Genomic DNA, 8,238 nt, shown 5'->3' with positions numbered 1-8,238 from the left:
TCCCTTTTTTTTAAATTGTTCTCTTTAACACTTATGCTCTTTAAACCTTGTACTACCCTTGACTGTCTAGTCCCTTTCGAGCTCTGCAGTGTCCTTAGAGTCTGTGCAAAACTCCTTTTAACTTAACATTTATTTCCCTTAAATCATTCAGTTTCAGTTTGTGAAATAGGACATTTCCAAAGGCTTCACTAGCTACAAAATTCTGAGATTGTAAACTTTTTACCTTTTTGGCCAGAGTGACAGTTTTCAGTCAATGTATTTAGCATCTTAAAGCTGATCTTTTTAAGCTATTGCATTTTGCAACTGGGTCTGCAATCTCCTGAGAGTCACGGACCACACAAACATGAGTAACAGAAAACTTGCCTACAGTGACATCTAAGGGTTTAGTAAGTGTGACAGGGCAAGGCCAGATGGCTATAGAAAAGTAGTGGGAGATAGATATATTAGCTCCAGGCTAAACAAATCCCTGGTACCAGAATAAGTGAAATGGCAGCTGGGCCAGGTCAATTAAGCAGAAGGCAGGGAGAATGCTAGGTTGATTGGGACACCTGAAGCCAATCAGGGGCTGGCTGAAACTAGTTAAAAGCCTCCCAGTTAGTCAGGTGGGTGTGCATGTCAGGAGCTGTGGGAGGAAGTTGCGCTGTTGGAGAGACTGAATAGTACACACCATATCAGGCACAAGGAAGGAGGCCCTGAGGTAAGGGTGAAGTGGAGCTTGAGGAAGTGAGGGCTGCTGTGGGGAAAGTAGCCCAGAGAATTGTACATGTCATGTTTCTAAAAGGTCAGCTACCATAGCTGATGCTATTTAGGGTCCCTGGGCTGGAGCCTGGAGTAGAGGGTGGGCCCGGGCTCTTCCCCCTCTCCCCCTTTGCCCCCTGATTAATCACTGAGACTGGGAGACAACAGAGACCATGCAAGGAAGGATAACTTCTCCTCACCTCACTCGCTGGCTTATGATGAAAATGGCTCAGTAGACTGTGACTCTTCTCTCTAGAGAGAGAAGGGTTACATGGAGGATCACAGTGAGCCTCTGAGGCTAGCAAAATCTGCCAGGAAACGCAGGACCACGGAGGCAAGGATAGAACTTTGTCATATAAGCCAGTGAGTGGCTCCTTGTCCTGTCACTCTGGGCATGGTAATGCACGGTTATGTGACATCCCCACCTGAATTCAAGATGTCAAAGAGACAGACACCCCAGGATCAAGCAAAGCTTGTTACAAATGCCTCCTATAACTGTTAGCACCTGGCGGCATCCCCGCTCCTACAAGGTAATGCAGGTAAGAATCTTGGATGAGTGGGAGGAGGCTTGGTATCCCTATCGGGGAATCGAGGAAGTGGTTCTAGCTGATAGACCGCTCCCCATCCCTGAGGTCCACTCCTGAAGCCTCTGCACCTCCTCCAGTACCTCATTACGCCTCTGTACCTCATAAGAGGGAATCCATGGGCACGCATGGCTGCTTCCTTTCTCTTGGCCACACCTTCTACAATATCCTGTACTACCCTTAGCTTGGATTCCTGGCCACTTTCAACCCTGTGTGCTTTAGCCTCATCCACTGGGTCCTTATTCTTACCCTACATCACGTAGCAAAAAGCACGTTCTGCTTTTTCAACCAAAGTCTGAACGTTCATACAACTCCCTATCAAACACCATTTTAACTACTACTTTAACATCTGGAAGTAGCCAATCGATAACAAGTTGTGGGTAGCCTGGATTATCATGAGCTGGATTATTCATAACCAGAGAATAAGCACACATAAATTACTCCTATTCTGCAGGGGGCTTGTCAGGTTTTGGCTTAACAAACACTGGCAATGTGGTTGCTGCAGCAGATCCAAATAAAACTCAGATAATTTCTGAACACAGGAACTGGCACTGTCCCAGACCTCTAACACCCTGTGGAATATGCAACCAAACCTCAGAACTGACTCCCTTCTGCAAAATTCTCCCCCAATCTCCTCTAGTCAGGTCACAAAATTCAACCTGCTCCCTAGTTTTCCTAATCCACTTCTTCTGTGCCCCTGCTTCTGGGGCAAGGACCTATTTCTTTCATTATGGCTGATACCTCCACTAGTGAAAGGTGTTTAACCTTCACCTCTGTACGTGTACCTTCACCCTGATTATTTTGAACTGTGGATGTGATTACAGGCTTCAAAGGGACAGGCATTTTAGGGGCAGCTTTAGAGTCCAGATTGCTCAAGGAAGGAAAAAGTGGAATATAAGGAGGTGGAGCCTCCTCAGACTATACTGTCCACATCAATGCTTTCTCCTTCCTAAAGTTTCACTGTCGGTTCTGTATTCTCCAATTGCACTGCTTGCAGAGCACCTTCTGCTCCTTATGAGACTCACATTCTTGAGCTTTCTCAGTCAAAGCCTCAGACCTTATAACATAGTGTGCCCATTGCTCAGTGACCTTGTGTGTCAATTCTTGAATCTCACCTGCCTGCATTTAACTTCATTTTTATATTTTCAACATTCCAGTTTCCATATTGTTTCATAAAAGCTCTGGCTGTCACTATCAAATCCCAAACAACTGCAGTTTTTACCCTTTTCTTATAGCAATCTTTTTTGCTAAAAAAGTTGCCTTCCAGATGTTTAACCACTGCTTCAAGCTGATTTGGTCTTGTGAAGATGTTCATCTCCTTAAGGGGACCCTCACCATGAGGATACTTATCTCCCCAGTGACTCCATTGTCCCTTAAACCCCTCAATATCCTTAGGTTACAGTCTCTGGGATATTAGGTGTTAGCCCAATCAGCAAACTGCCTGGCTCCTCAAAATTTTGGTTTGAAAATAATTTACTTAGCAGCTGGGTCTAACAAATCTTTATTAAGGCAAAACACTTAGCAGGTGGTGAGGAATGGTTATTTCCAGCCCATCAGGAAAGCCTATTAAATCCAAATGGACCACTGTAAGCCATCAAAGAACAAGGACTTTGTTGATTGCTCCTGGCACACCTTTGAAGAGTGGGGTGCAGAAGCACTTGTCCCATCAGCTTGAACTCTAGGGAGATGTGGATAAAAATCCTTAACAAGAAGAAATTAGGGTCTTTTTATGTTGTTTGGACTCTAAGGGACAAAAATTCCTAAACATAAGCAAGAGATCCCCCAGGATTAACTTGGCTTAGCCCTAAAAGACTTATAGAGCTGGCATATTTCAGCAGCTCTATCACTATCTGAAACGTAAGACTGCAACTCATTTGTGTGTGTCTGTTTACCTGTTTTAACCTTGTAAATAACGGTTACTACTTCTTAGTTAATCCTTAGTTTACTACAGGATTGGCTACAACTGTTTGGTGTGAGATCTAAAGTGCAAACTGACCTCGTGTAAGTGACCCTTTGGGACTGGGAGTAACCTGAATATTTTGTGATATCAAGTGTAAAATGACCATCAGCGACAGAGTCAAGCTTGCCTGGGGAGGCAAGAGACATTAGAATGCCCAAGGAGACCATCTGTGACTCCATGTTAAGGCTTTATGATGCCTGAGTTTACACTTGTTACGTGGTTGCTGAGATCTAAGTATAGAACTCACAACCAGTTTGGGGTTTGTGCCCTGCTTCTTAACAGTCTGCCTGAGGTTAGGATTCTTGCTTATGAGCCACGCCAAACAGGGGCCAACAAACAAGGGGGTCAACAAACGTGGACAAGGGTGAGTGGATATAGTGTACTTGGACTTTCAGAAAGCTTTTGACAAGGTCCCTCACCAAAGGCTCTTCAGCAAAATAAGCAGTCATGGGATAAAAGGGAAGGTCCTCTCATGGATCAGTAACTGGTTAAAACACAGGAAACAAAAGGTAGGTGCAAATGGTCAGAGAGAGTTAAATAGTGGGGTCCTTTAGGCATCTGTACTTGGACCAGTGCTGTTCAACATACCCATAAATAATCTGGAAGAAGGGATAAACAGTGAAGTGGCAAAGTTAGCAGATGATATAAAATTACTCAAGATTGTAATTCTTCACAGTCTGGTAAGGATTTAACTGAGGGATCTCACAAAACTGGGTGACTGGGCAAGAAAATGGAAGATGAAATTCAATGTTGATAAATGCAAAGTAATGCACATTGGAAAACATAATCCCAGCTATACATACAAATGATGGGGTCTAAAGTAGCTATTAGCACTCAAGAAAGAGAACTTCGAGTCATTGTGGATAATTTTCTGAAAACATCTGCTCAATATGCAGTGGTGGCAGTCAAATAAGCTAACAGAATGATAAGAACCATTAGGAAAGTGATAGATAAGATAGTAAATATCATAATGCCTCCATACAAATGCCTGGTACACCCACACATAGAATACTGCATGCAGTTCTGGTCACTGTCTCTCAAAAAAGATATATTAGAAATGGAAAAGGTATAGAGAAGGGCAACAAAAATGATTGGGCGGGGGGTGCAACAGCTTCCATATGAGGAGAGATTAAAGAAACTGGGACTATGCAGCTTTGAAAAGAGACGGCTAAAGGGGGATATGAGACAGGTTTATAAAATCATGAATGGTGTGGAGAAAGTGAAGAGGGCCATGTTATTTCCCCCTTCACATAACACAAGAACCAGGGGTCACCCAATTAAATTAATAGGCATTAGGTTTAAAACACACAAAAGGAAGTACTACTTCACATAATGCAGAGTCAACCCGTGGAACTCATTGCCAGGGGATGTTGTGAAGGCATAAAGTACAATTGGGTTCCAAAAAAATTAAGTTAATGGAGGATAGGTCCATCAATGGTTATTGGCCAAGATGGTCAGGGACGCAACCGTATGCTCTTGGTGTCCCTAAGCCTCTGACTGCCAGATGCTGGGACTGGACGACTGGATGGATCATGTGATAATTGCTGTTCTGTTCATTGCCTCTGAAGCATCAGGCACTGGCCACTGTCAGAAGACATTCTACTAGACTAAATGGATCATTGGTCTGACCCAGTATGGCTGTTCTTATATTCTGATAACATTTAACAGCGTAAGGATAAGCTGAACTGCATATGTGTAAGAAACTGCACAGTAATCATGTTTAGTGTTGTGCATGTATAAGATTGCAGAGTAATCATGTTTGTGAGAAAAAGAAAAGATAAAGTAATTAAAAAGCTAGAAAGTTTGAACTGACAATGAGGAGATTTAACATGGAAATGAGAGACTAATACATATGTGTAAGAAAAAGTTATAAATAGGTTTATATAACAAAGGGAGATTGACACTGTGTTGTCCAGTGCTGGAGACAAATGTGATGGGATCATCCTGATGATGTTACCACTTGTGAGTAACAGATCATAGGTGCAAACTAGTATTTAACACTTGGTGATGATTCCTCACTGGATTTGCAGTTTGAGAGCAAACATTTTTACAGTTACAGAACAAATACTGAAGTATTATCTTACAGCATGGGTTACAGATATTACAAGTGAGATTAATGTATGCAGCAATTTACAAGCATGACAAAGTCTAAACACACTGTTACAAGTCTAGTCTAATACCTATTTTAGCAGTACTAACACACAGGTGAGTCAGATTGTTTTCCAACTATGCATTTGATAGTGTTCAGTTGAGGCCTAGGAACCTTGGCCTAAGCTGTCACCTGGTCTCGCGGCATCACACTACTCCAAGAATTTTAATAGATTGGTGAGGCATAATTTCCCTTTACAAAAGTCATGTTAATTCTTCCCCAGCAAATCATGTTCATCTATGTGTCTGATATTTTTAGTCTTCACTATAGTTTCAACCAATTTGCCTAATACTGAATTTAGGCTTACTATCCTGTAATCGCAAGGATAGCCTCTGGAGTCTTTTAAAAAAATTGGCATTACATTAACTAACCTCCAGTCATTTGGTAAAGAAGCTGATTTAAGTGATAAGTTACACACAACAGTTAGTAGTTCTGTAATTTCATATTTCTGTTCCTTCCGAACTTTGGGGTGAATACCATCTGGTCCTGGTGACTTATTACTGTTTAATTTATCCGTTTGTTCCAAAACCTCCTACTGACACCTCAATCTGGGACAGTTCCTCAGATTTGTCACTTAAAAAGAATGGCTCAGGTGGGAATCTCCCTCACATCCTCTTCAGTGAAGACTGATGCGAAGAATTAATTTACCTTGTCTACAATGGCCTTATTTTCATTGAGTGCTCCTTTAGTACCTCAGTTGGTCCAGTGGTCCCACTGATCGTTTGGCACGTTTCCTGCTTCTGATGGACTTTTTGCTCTTAGTTTTGTGTCTTCTGGTAATAGCTCTTCAAATTCTTTTTTGGCTTGCCTTATTTATGTTTATACTTGACTTGTCAGCGTTTATGCGCCTTTCTGATTTCCTCACTAGGATTTTACTTCCAATTTTTAAAGGATTCCTTTCTGCCTCTAACTGCCTCTTTGTTGTTTAGTCATGGTGGCTTTTTTTTTTTTTAATTTGGGGAATACATTTAATTTGAGTCTCTAATATGGTGGTTTTTTAAATTTTCCATGCAGCTTGCAGGCATTTTACTCTCATTACTTTACTTTAATTTCCACTTATCTAGGTTCCTCATTTTTGTATCGTTCCCCTTCTTGAAGTTAAATGCTACTGTGGTGGGCTTCTTTGGTATTTCCACCCCACAAGAATTTTAAAGTTAATCACATTAAGATTGCTATTACTAAGGTTCAGCTACATTCATCTCTTGGACCAGATCCTATTCTTCACTTAGGATTAAATCAAGAATTGCCTTTCTCCCTGTGGGTTCCAGGACTAGCTGCTCCAAGAAGCAGTCATTCATGATGTCTAGAAGTTTTATCTCTGCATCCTGTCCTAAGATGACATGTAACCAGTCAATATGGGGATAATTGGAATCCTCTATTATTGTTTTCTATATTTATAGCCCCTCTACTCTCCCAGGGCAGTTCACAGTCACCATCCTGATCAGGTGGCTGGTAGTATATTCCTACTACTGTACTCTTTTTATCCAATCATGGAATTTCTAGCCATAGAGATTCTTTGGTACAGTTTGATTCAAGGTGGAACAGATTGTTTAGTATAAGTAGTTAGCACATGTTCTAAGGGACCATTCAAAGTAGAGTGGTCTGTTAACACCACTGTTAAACACCTTGCCTTTAGCTGTGGGTACCTTTCCCAAACCTGAAGAAGAGCTGTGTGTGGCTCAAAAGCTTGTCTCTCTCACCAACAGAAGTTGGTCCAATAAAAGACATTTTCTCACCCACCTTGTCTCCTTAATATCCTGGAACCGACATGGCTACAACTACACTGCATACAAAATCACATGTTATCAGTTTGCATGTTTAAAGGAAAGTGTACACAAATGAAAATCACTAGTGAATCTTAAATTTATTTGGGCATAAGCTTTTGTGGGCTACAGCCCACTTCATCCGATGCATGCAGTGGAAAATATAGTAGGAAGATATATACACACAGAGAACATGAAAAAATGGGTGTTGCCAGACCAACTGTAAAGAGACTACTCAATTAAGGTGGGCTATTATCAGCAGGAGGAAAAAAAAACTTTTGTAGTGATAATCAGGATGGCCCATTTCAAACAGTTGACAAGAAGGTGTGAGTAACAGTAGGGGAAAATTAGCATGGGGAAATAGTTTTTACTTTGTGTAATGACCCATCCACTCCCAGTCTTTACTCAAGCCTAATTTAATCGTGTCCAGTGTGCAAATTAATTCCAATTCTGCAGTTTCTCATTGGAGTCTGTTTCTGAAGTTTTTTTTGTTGGAGAATTGCGACTTTTAGGTCTGAAATTGAGCGACCAAAGAGACTGAAGTGTTCTCCAACTGATTTTTGAATGTTATAATTCTTGATGTCTGATTTGTGTCCATTTATTCTTTTGCGTAGAGATCGTCCGGTTTGGCCAATGTACATGGCAGAGGGGCATTGCTGGCACATGATGGAATATATCACATTGGTGGATGTGCAGGCCTCCCCTCTGCTGAAGAGACAGCCCAGCTATGGATTAGCCATGTATTCTGCCTCTGGCCTTCTGGAACACATCACGTCCGAGCGGAGATCACAATTCATGACATGGTTCTGGTGCAAGGCCCTGTGCCTGCTGGGAGTCTGTACTTGTCTTTCCTCTGCATACCAGCCACAGTCTAAAGGCCAAACAGAAAGGGCCAACATAATTCTTGAGCAGCAGCTGTGCTACTACATCAGTCACCACCAGTATGATTGGTCTTTGCTTCTCCATTATGCAAAATTTGCCTACAACAACTCAGCACATATGACTATGGGTCAAAGCCCCTATTTTACTAACTATGTGTACCAC

The sequence above is a fragment of the Lepidochelys olivacea genome (genome assembly GCF_965140295.1).
Source record: "Lepidochelys olivacea isolate rLepOli2 genome assembly, chromosome: 9".
Classification (NCBI taxonomy): domain Eukaryota; kingdom Metazoa; phylum Chordata; order Testudines; family Cheloniidae; genus Lepidochelys; species Lepidochelys olivacea.
This window is presented reverse-complemented; position numbering follows the sequence as displayed.